The sequence below is a fragment of the Molossus molossus genome, unplaced genomic scaffold (assembly GCF_014108415.1).
Source record: "Molossus molossus isolate mMolMol1 unplaced genomic scaffold, mMolMol1.p scaffold_m16_p_13, whole genome shotgun sequence".
Classification (NCBI taxonomy): domain Eukaryota; kingdom Metazoa; phylum Chordata; class Mammalia; order Chiroptera; family Molossidae; genus Molossus; species Molossus molossus.
In genome coordinates, this window is record NW_023425348.1 from 19,258,333 (window position 1) to 19,274,770 (window position 16,438).

Consider the following 16,438-nt stretch of genomic DNA (forward strand, 5'->3'; position numbering starts at 1 on the left):
AAAGGAGAGTGCTTGGCCCTTCCTTACTTCAGAAAAATGTCATTTCCTTTGTAACCCACCTTCTTTTCTTCCTACCTTTTCTCCTTCCCTCATTTTCTATTCACTTGCTCCTTTCTTTCTTTCTCTTCCCTCCTCCCTTTCCACCTCCTTCCTTCCTTCTTCCCTTCCCACCCTCTCCCTCCCTCCCTCCCTCCCTCCCTCCCTCCCTCCCTCCCTCCCTCCCTCCCTCCCTCCCATTGTCTCCCTCCTTTCTTCTGTCCTCTTCTCATTCCTTCCTATGCCAGAGGGCAAATTACAAGTTCCCTGTCTCTTAGCCATTTTAGAGATAAAATTCCCCCCTAAAGCAAAACACACACTCAATATTTAAGGTCATTAAAAAGGGGTGAAGCCTTTGTTTTTATCCATAAACTTTTACTTTGGACAAAAAAAATGTGCTATTCTTGCTTTTTCCTTGAACAGAAAGTAGTACAAACAAAATAGGGATAAGAAATGAATCACATGCCAACACTTAACTCTATAAAACCAGTTAAATGAGGTTCAAAGTATCTCCCTCCAAATCCTCACTCCCAGATGAAGGTCCTGAGCAGCAAAGGCAATGTGTTTGTGCTGATCACCTTCCTGTTCTGAGCTCTCGCTGTCTCCTGTTCTCTTCCAGTCCCCTCATCTACTGCCGGACAATAGGATTGCCTGACCAAGGCCGAATTGCTTCCTGCAGAGGTAACAGTCCTCTCCTCTTGCCATTCTTCTAGTTTAGTATATAGTTTCTCCAAATAATGGGCACAGTCATGTGCTATTTGAAAGCCTTTTATCATCTTTCCTTGAGATCAATACATGGGCAGAAGAGAAATATGAGCTCCTGGGAAATAGACTCTAGCATATGCAGCCTTCTCTGATCTATACGCAGTCAACTGGATTCTGAAACTTTAAATTTTATGAAGCTGCTAAGGTTTAGGGTCACTGGTATAGTGGAATATATATTTCCATAAGAAAATGAAGTGGCTAACTGATAACTTGACCTACAGGTGGTTCATAAGTTTTCCTTTGTACAGTGTGTAATGGTACTTTAGCTGACAGGATCAGCTTTGACAGATCATATATTTTTATATGTTAAGAAGTAGTTTGGGGGTAAAATATAGTATCCTGGACTATCCTATTCAGAAGGCTGAGATTCTAATCCTAGGATCAATATTCTCTATTGGAGTGATTTAGAGGAAGTTTCTTAATATCTTTGAACCTGTTTTCCAATGTAATATATAGGTACAGGCTAGATGATCTCTGGAGGTCTTTTTGAAGTCTATAAATCTATGTTGTACCCAAATAACATTCTTATGTATTCTAAACCATGCCTTATCCCTGTCACTTGAATATTAAGCTAATAAATCTTCTCAAGGTAACTTAAAATATCTTAGAAAAAATAATTTTTTGTTAAAAATATGATAGAAAACTAATGGTTTTAATTTTTTTCCTTGTAATAAGTTTTAATGAGAATTGAATTTTAAGGAACAGTTAACATCAGTTGCCTTTTAACAACAGTACCGTGGTACAACAGATCACTTTCCTGAAAATTTCAAAAGTTCAAAAACAACAAATATTGAACTTATATTATTAGGTGAAGCCGATTCTTTCTCAAGTGAGATTCTAAATTTCAACTCAAGCAAAGCATAGGATTAAGACATGAGCTAATCCCAGCAAGAAAATTGTAGATAATACCTTGAGTCTGGCCTTTATATGAATCCATTTATTTATTCATTTGTTCATCCATTGAACACATTTTAACTGAGTGCTTAACACGTAAAAATCTCTGGGAATCTACAGATGAGCAAGAAATATTTTTGTACTCAATCTCAAGCACATCAGAAAGATATTTCTCTACTAATGAATAACTTTTAAAGTAAAAATCTTATTGATTTAAAAGCTGTTGATATAGGTATATATTTTACATAGCATATATAGACCTCATTTAGCAAAATGTTGGAGAAAGGACATACTTTAATGTCTTTCTGGGCTAATGTCTAGTTTTACTTGAAAGGCAAATTAAGTTAGAATGTATAGCTAATTCTTTCCAATTATTTATGAATTTAATGATTCTTTAACACTTTTTTATATAATAATATTTCTTTAATGTGCTGCCTCTGAACTCTGGACCACCAATTTAATCTTTTATATATCACTTATGTAGCATAGGCTGAATGTTAACTTATTAGTTATACTCAATTATCTCTTGCCTAGCACTTCAATAAAATTAAGACAACGTTGAACTTATTTATATCAAATGGAATTTTGCACCCTTATTCAAAAGTATTAATGTCTTATAGTAGTTTTGAAATCTTTTTTTTATCTTTACCCAAAGACATTTTTACTCTATCTTCAGATAGAGCAGGAGGGAGAGAGGGAGAAAGACAGTGAGAAACATCAATGTGAGACAGACACACCAAATGGCTGCCACCCTCACAACCCCAACCGGGGCCGGGGACAAACTGCAACCGAGGTACGTGCCCTTAGCGGGAACCCAACCCAGGACTCTCTGGTCCTCAGACTGACACTCTAACTGCTGAGCCAAACCGCCCAGGGTGTAGTTTTGAAATCTTAAGTAATTATAGTACAGTTTATATTTGTTTTAACCAAGAATGCTTGTAAACACATAAAAAGTAAGGCTGTTGCTGAAGAAAATTTAATACACCATGATGTACCTTAGATTTCTGATTCTATAAGGAAATAAAATGAATCATCAAAACAATAGATTTAAAAAATACAATAATCTTTAAAATTTCACATTGGGTCTTACTGAAGTGCCTCTGTGTGTATGAGTGTTATTCAGAATAGGGAATTACACTTTCAGATCTTTTCCCTGAAACTGTGGACCCTGCTGTCGAAGCAGCATTCAAGGTTTGGAGCAATGAGAACCAACTCAATTTTACTAGAGTTTTCTGGGACACTGCTGACATCATGATCTTCTTTGAAAGCCAAGGTAATAACGATGGAAGGATTGTTGTTGTTTTTTCCTGCCTCAGGTTTATTTGTACAAATAGCACAGGAGGACACCAGCCCCATGCTGGCAGCAGCCCAGGGGTCACACCAGTCCTTCCGTCCTCACATTGGCAGACAGAGGCTTCTACATGGGAGCCTTCATCGGGGACTGGGCACTTTGGGAACTCAAGCTGAGCCAGAGCTGCAGCTGCAGCCTGGGCCTTGATTTCAGCCTTGGCCTCGGACTTTGGCCATTAGAGCCCGAGACCCTTGGCAATGTCCGCATGAGCACAGTTCCTAATCTTGGGGTGATTGATGTAGGCAAGTCGATTGAGCTTGTGGCCGCCACCCTTTGGGCTCTTGGGCTTGACTTCCTTGAACTTTACAAATGGCTTTTCTTTAGGCCCTTCTTAGGCTTCTTGGCAAAGTTCATGGTCTTCAGGAACTTGGGGGTCTATCTTTGTGATCGGGGTTTCTTGATGTAATATCTGTTCCATTTTCAGGACTAGTTGTGCATGGTTTGGTTCTTGGACTTGACCATATCTGCACCAAATCCTGTGACTCTCGAAGCACCTAAGACAATAAGCGAAAAAAGCAAAATTATTGTCTTTATCAAAGCCTTCCCATTTTTCAGTACACTATACAAAATAACAAAGGTTTTGTTCTTGTCTATACTATTTTTCCAGTTATTATCTGAAACTTTTCCCTTTGAAAATATGACTTTTAAAAAAATTCTCACCTAAGGCTATGTTTTTCATTGATTCTGGAAAGAGAAGAAAGGAGAGGGAAAGAGAAAGAAAGATCGACCTTAGAGAGAAACATTGATTGGTTGCCTCCCATACACGCCCCCACCACAGATTGAGCCTGAAACTTGGGTTATGTGCCCTGACCAGAATGAAATCCATGACCCTGTGGTGTATAGGACGACATTTTAACCAACTGAGCCATATTGGCCAGGGCTGAGTTTTTTTCCCTTTGAGAATATGGAGATTTCTCCCCCATTTGATGGGTCCTTTGGACAGCTGGCTCATGCCTTTCCTCCTAGTGAGGGTCAGAGTGGTGATGTTCACTTCAATGATGTAAATTCTGGACAAATAATTTCAACAGAAAAGATGAGTGTTCTTCAGTTAGGATTTGGTGTAATCCTAATTCCTGAATTTGTGTACTCATTGACCTTGAAGAGAGGCCAAAATAACAGAAATCCCCCATTTGGGAGACAATTGTGGAATCCATTTCATATATATAAGTGCTCAAAGCATCTCATATCCCCAAAAGGCAATTAAGGCAGTAAAACAGAATCAACCAAAATGCTTTCTGAAGTCTTGGAAGGTTGAGGTGACATCACACAGACTGTGTGGTAACACTGTAAAGTTTGACTTGACTCCATTTTTTCCCCTCTGTGGTCAAAGAAAGTATAACAAAGTTTACCAATTGTTGATCATTTAAATTTCAGGGTGGTGGAATAATTTATAGTGATTCACAAATAAAACATAGTGTCATATATTAAGATATAAAACAATAATTTCTATTTCATGTTTTGCTGCTTTATATTATATTCATACTCTTCACTAACATGTAAACTAAATATCATGTTAAGAGGTAGCCAACATAGGCATTAAATATCTGTCTAATTTCTCTCTACGTTTTTATTAGAAAAAGAATGTGTCATGATGAGCCCAATTTGGCATATAAAATATATCCCTCATAGGATACTTAATAAGCATTAGAAAGGCGTGCTGTAAAAACTTCCCTAACTTGGGCAAATGTGGCATCAGGAGGGGGTGTGTTTATACAAACTACATACCAATACTTCTGTCTGCCAAGCACTTTCTGCCAGGAGGCTGGCCTGAACCAACAAGAATTGCTGTTCTTGACACACATCATTTTTATGTAAATGTTGCTACATATTTTAAAACAACCTAAAGCCTCAAGCTTGAATTTCCCTTATGTGTCCATGATTGCTTGCAACTCAGAAATTGTTTCCATGGTGCCAAAATAAACTTTGGTTAAACTCTGTTATCATTAATTCAGATTTTAATCTTTTGTAGCTACTGTACATTAAGCACTATTTGCTGGGTGCTTTGGATATTAATAATATAAACAACAAAAGCCAATTTCTGTTACAGTTATTGAACTCTTAGAATGTGTCATGTGCTTCACAATGAAATTGTCTCACAAATCCTATAAGACTGATGTTTATTATTTCCACTTCCCAGGCTTTGGTCTGTCTGGCTCAGGGCCCAAAGCCACCACCAGTACAGTATCCACCACTTCTGTTACATATCCCAAACTAACTAGGTTTTTGATATAACTATACAGTTGTGTGGTGGCCATATAGTCTACTTTTTGGTAAAAGTAAAGTGACCATAATTTTTCTCTGAATTTTCCATAATTCATTGATGTTTTACAACTGAGGGTCAAAGGGCACAACGAAATCAATTATGTAATTTCAGTGGCTTCAACCTACACCCCTTGGGCACTGTGTTATATCAGGGTCACTTGCCAAGATCCTTACAGGTTTTGGTTTTTGTCTTTCTTCCCTAAATATGTATAACAGGGGAGGGGTGTAATTAATAAGGCTTAAACAATCCATGTAAAAAATCTTTAAAAGAACTAATTTTGTGTGGCATTTACCTAGATCATCAACACTGTGTTTCTTTATAGACTAACCTGTTTGCTCTGGCTGCACACGAATTTGGCCTTTGCTCCAGTGACCCCGGGGCCCTGATGTTTCCCAACTGATGATATGGACCCACCCAAGCAAGAGAAAGATCCAGGCATCTAGGCCTTCTGTGGTCTGCTGAGGTTTGGTTTTCTTCTCACTACAGAACTTTTCATCTGCCTTGCTAAATCCCCTGAACAGCTTTTCCAATCAGTGCACTGTTGAACTCCAGTGCTTCAAGGAGCAACCCAAAAAGAATGTTCTAGGCTCAAATAACTGAGGGAATCACTCCAAGTTCAAACCCTCTTTTAGATTTTCAAGTCATAAAGCTTTAAATTCCCCAGGAATGAAACTGTTTCACAGTTCTTTAACTCAATATTTCCTAAACTTATTTGACCATAATCATTTCCCCTTCCCTCCTTCCCTTTCTTCCGTCTACTATTAATATTGGTGGAACATCTCTGACATCCACGGAAAGGTTTTCAAGGCATCGCTTTTGGAAAATGCAGTCTTCAGACATGTAATAATTAGGAGTGTTTTGTTTTTCTCCCCACAGTTTGTGGAAGTCCAGATCTGAAGGAATCAGGATGACCAAGTTGGCTTCCATTTATTTCTCATCCAAACTTTTAACCTTATCTCAAGGTGAATATGTTATAATAACTAAATTATCTGTGTACTTCTAGTTTAAGATTCTCCAAATCTTTTTCCCATCTCAGAAGAAAGGTTTATAATTGTGCATTACACTTTAGCAAGTATATGGCTGGTGCTGACTACAGAATGCCATTTTATAAAACTATCCCATTAAAATTCATATAATTTATATAAAATTCATTCCAAATTTTGTGTGAAAATTTTCTCTTAGCAGTGGGAGATTTATTAGTTGACATATATAATCTAATGAATGCATAATCTAATTAATGAAGAATAAGACATCATATTTATATATAATTTATTTGCTTATTTGTAACATATACATACAGATGGGCATTAAATTATATAAGAGGATTCAGTAAGTCAGTGATGGTTGGGAGTGGAAAATGTATTACTGTTTTCCCATTTTAATTTCCATATTGTCAATTGTATTGGTCAGGATACAACCCAGAACTAGAAACCACTCAGATGTTAATTAAGTTCAGCAGGTGATGGAAGAGCTAAGAAGCTAAACAGGAAAGAGTGAAACAGTCTAAAAAATAGCAACACCAAAAGCCTCTACCAGTCCTTGGGGCTAGAGGAACACAGGGAACAGGTGTCAGGACCAAGCCAGAAGCCTGGGTGATCTGGGGAAGGCAGGGGAGAGCTACAGCTCCAGGAGGCGCTCAACTGGAGTATATGATCTGAAGACTCTTTTCTACCACAATTTTATCTAGACAACAAACTAGCATATTAATAGTTATTCTGTTTTTGAAAAGAATTCAGAGACTATTTAAAGCAAATCAGGGGACCAAGTTGGGTCATTATCTTCTTACTTTCAGATCCACAAAAGGGATCATTTAATGGCCCAACTTCATAGATATGTAATTAAGACTTCACACTTTTTTTTTTTAATCCTCACCCAAGGATATTTTTCCATTTATCTTCAGATAGAGTGGAAGGGGGAGAGAGAGAAACATCGATGTAAGAGAGACACATCAATTGGCTGCCTTAGCACAACCCAGACCAGGGCTGGGGACTGAACTACAACCCAGGTATGTGCCTTTGACCAGAATCAAACCTGTGACTCTCTGGTCCTCTGGCCGATGCTCTTACCACTAAGCAAAACAGGCCAGGGCAAAACTTCACACTTTGATGCCATTATATTATTACAAGGGGAAACTTTTTTTTCTTTAAGGACATGTAAGCCAAATTTTGGGCCTAATATCTACTTTTGGAGGTATCCAGTGAAATAGCCTGAGAAAAAAAAAACCCAAGTTGTCATCTTGCAAATTTTCCAGCTCAGATTTTCCCACCATTGTCTGTTGACTGTGTTCCAGCACACGTTTCTTTCTGTTCCTTGAACAGAAGCTTGTTTCTACCCCAGTGCCTTTGTGCTTCGTATTCTTCTGCCTAGACAAATACTCTGCTTCCAGATGTTTACATGGCTGAACTGCTCTTATCATTCTGGTCTAACTTTTAACTATATCTCCTTAGAGAGATCTTCCTTGACATTCAGCTAAAAGTGTTCATCCTCTTAGCCTGCCCTCATACTTCTATAGCATCACTTTATTTTATATTCTTTTTTTTTTTTTTTTTTATCCTCACCCGAGGACATTTTTTTCCATTTTTTGTTCAGGTAGAGTGGGAAGGAGAGAGAGGAACAGAGAGAGAGAGAAACATCGACGTGAAGGGACACATCGAGTGGCTGCCACCTGCACAACCAACCAGGGCCGGGGACAAACTGCAACCGAGGTACGTGCCCTTAGCGGGAACCGAACCCGGGTCTCTCTGGACCGCAGGCCGATGCTCTAACCGCTGAGCCAAACCAGCCAGGGCTATTTTATATTCTTAATAACATACATAACTATCCAAAATTACCTTGCCCTGGCCAGTGTGTTTCAGTTGGTTGAGCATCATCTCACAAATCAAAGGGTCACCTGTTCGATTCCCATTTAGGGTATATACCCAAGTTTCAGGTTCGATCCTCAGTCTGGGGTGTGTATGGGAGGCAACCAATCGATGTCTCTCACATTGATGTTTCTCTCTCTCTGCCCCTCTCCTTTCTCTCTAAAAATAAAAATGCATTTAAAAAACGAACAAAATTACCTTTCTTCAGTGTCTACCTTCTCCTTCTAATATGTAAGAGTCCTTGTCAATATTGTTCATGTGCTGTTTCCTGTGCCTATAAGAGTGCCTTGCACCATAGCCTTGCTAGGTGTTTTGTAGGCTAGTTATTGTGAATTAATAAAAAATATAAAATGTTTACTATGTGCCAGGGACTGATGCAAATGCTCTTCAATTATGATGTCATTTAATCTTCATCTAACCTATAAGACAGGTACTGATGATCCATTTGTATTGTTATGATTAGTAACTTTTCTCCTCACTCTGCTTCACCCACACTCACCTCCTTGCTGCTTACCTCAAATATACCAGGCGCATTCTTACCGCAGGGCCTTGGCACTTGCTGTTTTCTCTCTGCTGAGAACATTCTCCCACCAGGTAGCTCCACAGCTCATGCCTCTCCTCCCTTAGGTCTTTACTCAAATGTTACTTTCTCAGTGAGCCCTCTGCCACCACACATAAATTGTAGCACTCCTCCCTGACCCCCTCACTCTCTATCCCTCTTTCCTGCTCCATTTTTCTAATTATAATTATCTATTTTTTTTATTTTTATAATTATCTCTCTCTTTCTACTAGAGTGTTAGCTCATGAGGACCAGGATTTTGATGTGTTTTGCTCACTGTTGTATCAGTGAGAGAAAGCACACTGTTCTATGACAGGGAGCTAATAAATGGCAGAGCTGGGCTTTCAGCTGGTGTAACTGATTCTGAAGCCTGTGCCCTCAATCTCTACCTGGCTCTCATCGACTTAAAGTCTGGATCACTGGAGAGGTAAAAGAAACAAACATCTATTCTATAGTTCATAGATTAAAATGATTTATTTGCAATTTAGATGTCACCTTATCATATTCCTTGCATTGGACATGGTATAGTTGCTTGGTCATAACTTTCCTGTCAAGAACAAGACCTTTCTTTGACTATTATTAACAGGAAAATGTTTGAGGCCCTCATGCAGTGCTGGATGGATAGCCCAAGGAAATCAGTGAGCTTGGGTTCCCAGGGCCTGAGATCAGTGCTGCTGTCCCTAATCTTAACACTGCGGTGACCACCTTTTTCACTGTGGACAAGTACTGGAGGTATGAAATCATCCTAGCAGCCAAACTGAGGTAGAAATCTTTGTTGCCAGTTCATGGTTGCAGTGAATTTCTTTCTATAGTTTTCTGTAATTATCTAACTAGAGCATATAGAAAAAATTTAAATATTAACCTCTTTGATGCTATCATTATTAAGATGTATTTTCTGAAGTTTTGAGTTTATTCTCATTTTTATGATAAATTCAATAAAGAAAGGCAAACTGTGGAAGATGGTTACCCCAAATGCAATACATATGGCTTTTCTGAAGTTGGAAATAAAGTAGATGCAACATATAAACAACATGGCAAGGTTTTCTATTCTAGAAAATGCTGTTTTTGAAAATCTTGAAGATTGACTATCATCAAAATAAATAAACTTAGCTAAGTTGGTGTGGCACAGTGGTTGAACATCAACCCACGCACCAAGAAGTCACCAGTTTGATTCCCAGTCAGGGCACATGCCCAGGTTGTGGGCCAAACCCCCAGTGGGAGGCATACATGAAGCGGACAATCGATGTTCTCTCTCACTGATATTTCTGTCTCTCTCTCTTTCTCCCTCTCCCTTCTTCTCTCTCCAAAAATAAAGAAAAAAAATTAAAATAAATAAATCAGTAAACTTTAAGGATATATTGGGGTTATGTAAAAAATCTTGGGATATTACAGTAATTTTTTTCTACTAGGTTTTTTCTTATTTTCCAGTCATGTAATAAGTTTGTAACTTTTTTAAATTATAAAATTGATTTAAAAATATGTAACAACTTCTACTTTAGTGAATTAAGGTAACAAAGTGAGGCTAGGCAATTTTAAAATAGACTTTTTGCTTTGTTGTTTAAATATTAGGAATCTTTAAATATATTGAAATTGTTTGTTGTTAAAACCATGAAGACCCTATTTCTCTTGCTTGTTTATATTTCTATTATTCACTGCTAAACAATCCAGAGTTTTCCTTTTTCAAAGACATTTGGGCAGTAATGGGCTAGAATATGTGATCTATTCTTGGTTGTTTTCTCTCAGAGTATTTGGTTAAATCTGGCAAAGGTGGACACTCAGTAATTACTGTTTTTAATAAAACACAATAAAAATTAAAATTTGTTAGAAAATAAGCCAAGGAAATTACGTCTTGACTTTCAGATGACATATTTGAGTAAGAACTAAAAATTATTTCCTCTTTTTCCTTGCGGGGTCTATTTATTTCTTTTGTGGATCAACCCAGTATGAATACAGCACCCCTGAAGAGCAGGGGATTCAGATGTTAGAAGCAGATGAACTTCTGCTTTGCAGATGCAGCACCAAAAATGAGTTCCTGGCACTTGGCACCTGACCTGGGGATTATGCCACAATTGACTGTGCATAGGCAGTGAGATGGGGCATTCGTACACCTTATTAGGGTGTAAATATTGTGGATGAAAAAGGGGTTCTATGGAATGTAACTTCACAGAGTGATCAGATTATAAACTCCCATCTGGGTAGGTCATGGTGGGTAGTTATGCCCTACGAATATAATTTCTTTTTTTAAAAATTATTTTTTATTAATTTGTTTTTGTAACAAATGTAACAAAAAAAATAAAAAGCAGATGTTTCTGGTTTTTTCCCCATTGACACCCTCCTGCCTGTCCCCACCCTGCCCCTTCCCCAGCTTTGTTGTCTATGTTCATTGGTTATGCATACATGCATATAAGTTCTGTGGTTTATCTCTTCACCCCCAACACCTTCTCCTCTGAGTCTTGTCAGCCTGTACCCTACCTCTATGTCTTGGTCAATTTTGTTAATCAGTTTCTTTAGTTCATTATATTCCACAAATAAGTGAAATCATGTGATACTTGTCTTTCTCTGCTTGGCTTGTTTCACTTAGCATAATATTGTCCAGGTCCCTCCATGTTACCTCAAATGATAAGAGATCTTTCTTTCTTACAGCTGCATAGTATTCCATTGTGTACATGTACTACAGGTTTTTTATCCACTCATCTACTGATGACACTTGGGTTGTTTCCAGATCTTAACAATTTTAAATAGTGCTGCTATGAACATAGGGGTACTTATATTCTTTCTGATTGTTGTTTCAGGTTTCTTAGGGTATATTCCTAGACCAATGATGAACTCACCGAAAGAGAAACTAAAACAAATCTTGTTTACCATCGCAGAAAAAAATTAAGATACCTAGGTATAAACTTAACCAAAGAAGTAAAGGACCTCTTCACAGAAAACTACAGGTCATTGAAAAAAGAAATAGAGGAAAATATAAAAAAGTGGAAGCACATACCTTGTTCATGGATTGGAAGAATTAACATTATTAAAATGTCCATACTACCCAAAGCAATCTATAGGTTCAATGCAATCCCCATAAAAATACCAATGACATATTTCACAAAACTAGAATGAACCCTCCAAAAGTTCATAGGAACGAAAAAAGACGCTGAATAGCCACAGGAATCTTGAAAAAAAAAAAAAAAAGGACAAAGTAGATGGGATCACATTACCAGATATCAGGTTATACTACAAAGCCACTGTAATCAAAACAGCCTGGTACTGGCACAAAAACAGACAGATAGATCAATGGAACAGAACAGAGAACCCAGAAATAGACCCAAGACAATATGCTCAATTAATATTTAACAAAGGTGGCAAGAACATACAGTGGAGTCCAGACAGTCTCTTCAATAAATGATGTTGAGAAAATTGGACAGCTACTTGCAAAAAAATGAAACTAGACCACCAACTTACACCATACACAAGAATAAACTTAAAATGGATAAAAGATTTAAATGTAACTCATGAATCCATAAAAATTCTAGAAGAAAATGTAGGCAACAAAATTTCAGACATAATACACAGCGGAATTTTCACTGATACATCACCTAAGGCAACAGAAACAAAGGAAAAAATGAACATGTGGGACGACATCAAACTAAAAAGCTTCTGCACAGCAAAAGAAGCAATAATCAAAATGGAAAGGGAACCCACTATATGGGAGACCATAATTGCCAAAGATGCATCAGATAAGAGATTCATTTCCAAAATATATAGAGTACTCATACAACTCAACAAAAGGAAGACAAAGAACCCAATTTAAAAATGGGCAGAGGACCTAAATAGACACCTCTCCAAACAGGATATACAAATGGCCAAGAGACATGAAAAAATGTTCAACGCCACTAATCATCAGAGAGATGCAAATTAAAACAACTATGAGGTATCACTTTACACCTGTCAGAATGGCTGCCATCAACAAATCATCAAACAACAAGTGTTGACAAGAGTGTGGAGAAAAGGAGACTCTAGTACACTGCTGGTGGAATGCAGACTGGTGCAGCCACTATGGAAAACACTATGGTGTTACCTCAAAAAGTTAAAAATTGAACTGCCATTTGACCCAGTGATCCCACTTCTAGGAATATAATTTATTTAGTGAAAGGTTTATCTTTGCCTTAAGCAAACCCTGTCCATTGTTTCTGTGCATCTAGGTTAACACACCCTTTCAGACCTCCCCTTCTAAAGTATGACCACCCTCAATGAGAGCAAATAATCTTAACTACAGTCATCCCTTGCCACTTCATGCTTCGACTTTTGCGGCTTCACTCTATCGCAGTCTTCAAATATAGTAAAACCGCGATAGAGTGAAGCTGCAGAAGTTGAGGCGCAAAGTGGTGAGGGATAACTGTATATAAATAAAGAATCCTACTTCACGAAAATTCATTTATCGCTGTAGAGTCTGAAACTGATTAACTGTGATAAACGAGGGCCGACTGCATTTAGAAAAATAAAGATAATACCAAAAGTCGTTCATTGTCAACACTAATCATTTACAATACTCTCAACTAGTGTTTCTCAACCTTCCTAATGCCGCGACCCTTTAATACAGTTCCTCATGTTGAATGTGGGTGTATCTGCATGTAGGCATATCTGCATGTGGGCCGACTCGCCTGGAGACAGATAGAGGAGCAGTGTCTCGGTTCCTAAAACCATCAGAAATATGTGTTTTCTGATGGTTTTAGGCGGCCCCTGTGAAAGGGTTGTTCGACCCCCAAAGGGGTCGTGACCCACAGGTTGAGAACTGCTGCCTAAACTGAAGCCAAAATTTTTATCTCAAAGATTCTTTTACTTATAAAATTTTTATAATTTAACCCAACTCAAATGGCCCATTGTTCCTAGTACTCCTAATCTGGAATCTCCCTGTGCTCTAATCACAGGTGTTCATGCACATTTTGGTTCTCTCTTGGGGAATGTTTTGAATTCAGAGACTGATGATGACATATGTTTTAGAAAGTCCCATATTGCTTATGTCTGAATCAGCAGTAGACATGCATTCCTAATCTAGTTCACAGTTTTGTTTGCTCATTCTACAGGTTTTTAAATTTCCCAGTGAGTAGGTAGGGTTGTTAGAACCAATAAAAGCCAACTCAGACTCATTGTGTTAAAGGTATCATTCGAAACCACAAACATTTCACCAGAGGCTGACTTTATCTTAACCATGAACAACCTGAGATAAGGGCTTGTGTGACCCAGTGGTGCCAACACATTTCCATGTGATGACACATCCTGATCACCATCTTAACAAGCCAAGCAGAGAAAGACAAATATCACATGATCTCACTTATTTGTGGAATATAATGAACATAACAGTTTGAGGAATGGGGTAGTCCCAGAGACGTGGAAGTAGGGTGCGGACTGACAACCCTCAGAGGAGGGGGTGATGTGGGGAGGGAAGAGATAAACCACAGAACTTATATGCATGTATGCATGACTGATGGACACGGACAAGAGAGCCGGGTATGGGGTGGGGGGGGGGGATAGGGAGGAGGGTGTCAATGGGGATAAAAAGGAGAAACATCTGTAACAAAAATAAATTAATAAAAAAAGAAAAGAAAATAATTACTGCTCCATAAACAATGGCAAACAGTCTGATTTTTTTTTTTAAGGAGTCAATTTCTATTTTAATCTGAGGAATTTCTTCATACACTACTAAGAAAAGTATAGAATGTGTAACAGCATGTTCTGTGGTTTTTCTTTTGCACTGTTATATTCCTAAATGAAAAGAGAGCCTAGTAAATACTAAAGTTATTTGATAATAAGCACTATTTTTAAAGTTGAAAAACAGTGACATTTATTTATTCATTTCTCATTAAAAATGTTTCTTTGTGGGAGAGATAATATTGCATGATTAAGAAAAAGGCCCTCATCTTATCCTTTATTTCATCTTCATAGATGACCAGCATGCTATCCTACCTAGTTGGTGCCCAATCAATATTCATTGGTTTAATAAATAAGAGGGCTCTAAAAAACAGTCTAGTTTAAAGTAATAACATCTCTATAATTATATGAAAATTTTAAGTAATTTAACTTAATCAGATTAAGTTAGCCTATTTAATTCTTTTCTCCCACTTTCCAGCATTAAACAAAATAGCACTTCTTTTAAACTTCTTTGAGGACTTCTTCTTTTTTTTTAATATGCTTTTATTGATTTTTTTTTAGAGAGAAAGGAAGGGAGAGAGAGATAGAAACATCGATGTGAGAGGGAAACATTCATTGCACACCCCCCACTGGGGATCAAGCCCGAAACCTGGTATGTGTACTGACCAGGAATCAAACTGGGACCTCTCAGTCCATGGCACAACGATCAATCCACTGAGCCACACCAGCCAGGCTCAAGTAGTTCTTTTTGTTTGTTTTTTTATCCTTACCCTAGGACATTTTTGCATTTATCTTCAGATAGAGCTGGAGAGAGGGGAGAAGGGAGAGAGGGGAGAAGAGAGTGAGAGAAACATTGACGTGAGAGAGACACATCGAGTGGTTGCCACCCACAGGACCCTAACTGGGGCCCAGGACAAACTGCAACCGAGGTATGTGCCCTTAGTGGGAACTGAACCCAGGAGTCTCTGGTCCGAAGGCCAGTGCTCTAACCGCTGAGCCAAACTGGCCAGGGCAAGGAGTTCTTTTTTGTTATCTAAAGAGAAGTTAAAAGATTGTGAACATTTATTGGTAAAAACTAACGCTTTCTGATGAATGAATTTTATATAAGCTCAATAGATGAATCAAACTTTTGTATAATATTCACTTTAATCTGAAAATTAAATGTGCTACACAGAGAAGGCTTAAAACAAATTATTGTTTAGCATTGCTGATTAAGCTCAAATCTAATCTTGAACTCATTGGAAATAATCTATTATAAGTATATATTTGGGTCTATCTTGGATAAAAGCAAAATAATGCCCCTCAACTTCCACTTTCAATCCCAAATGCAATTGTTTACATTTTATAGGTGATTCTGTTTTCTCTGAGGTGCTGGCTACTCTAGATTATATTATTTTACCCACATGTTGGACTACCCCTTTTCTACTCATCCTAAAGGTCTATTCATTCTTCTTTTCTTTGTTTTAATATGTTCCTGACCTCAGCTCCTCTCTGACTCTCAGTCATTGAAATTAACTTGCATTTTCAATCATTCAATAAATCTGAAGATGAATGGTCCATAAAGCTGTATTCATTTACATCTGTGAGGAACCAAAATGGCATTCTGATTTCAAGGTATTAAATATGTGACATTGTAAAAGGAAGAATAGACTAGAAGCTGCTAGAGGACTGTTTTCCTGAGTTTTTTGTTTGTGTTTGGTTTTTGTTTGTTTTGTTTTGTTTTTACCAGAAGTACTTCTAGTATTCAAAATTCAAAATAAAAATTGAGAAACTTGAAACTGGCTATGTGTTTATCTAGAGCCCTGATTTTCCTGGGTACTCTAAGAGGTATGGGAACTCAGCAGCTCAGGGTTTACAAAAATATCTGAGAATGGATGGCGTAGATGCCATATTGGATGGTGGTTGTGGACATGAAGTCTTGAGTCTACTGGCCTGGATTCATATGCTGATAGTACCATGTGTTAATCATATGACTTTAAACAAGCATATAACTTCTCTATGTCTCCGATTATTCAGATGTAAAGTGAAAACAGGCTTTTCAATAGTACTGTACCTACTTCATAATGCTGGTG

The 16,438-nt window shown here is 37.8% G+C and overlaps 1 long non-coding RNA gene across 1 annotated transcript; it reads left to right on the top strand.

The window, feature by feature from the left end:
• Positions 1-659: 659 nt before the first annotated feature.
• Positions 660-9,066, top strand: LOC118627492. Its single transcript, XR_004959191.1, has 5 exons — positions 660-717; positions 2,840-2,968; positions 5,632-5,772; positions 6,186-6,271; positions 8,963-9,066. It is a non-coding gene; the product is annotated as an uncharacterized LOC118627492 (long non-coding RNA).
• The last annotated feature ends 7,372 nt before the right edge of the window (positions 9,067-16,438 follow it).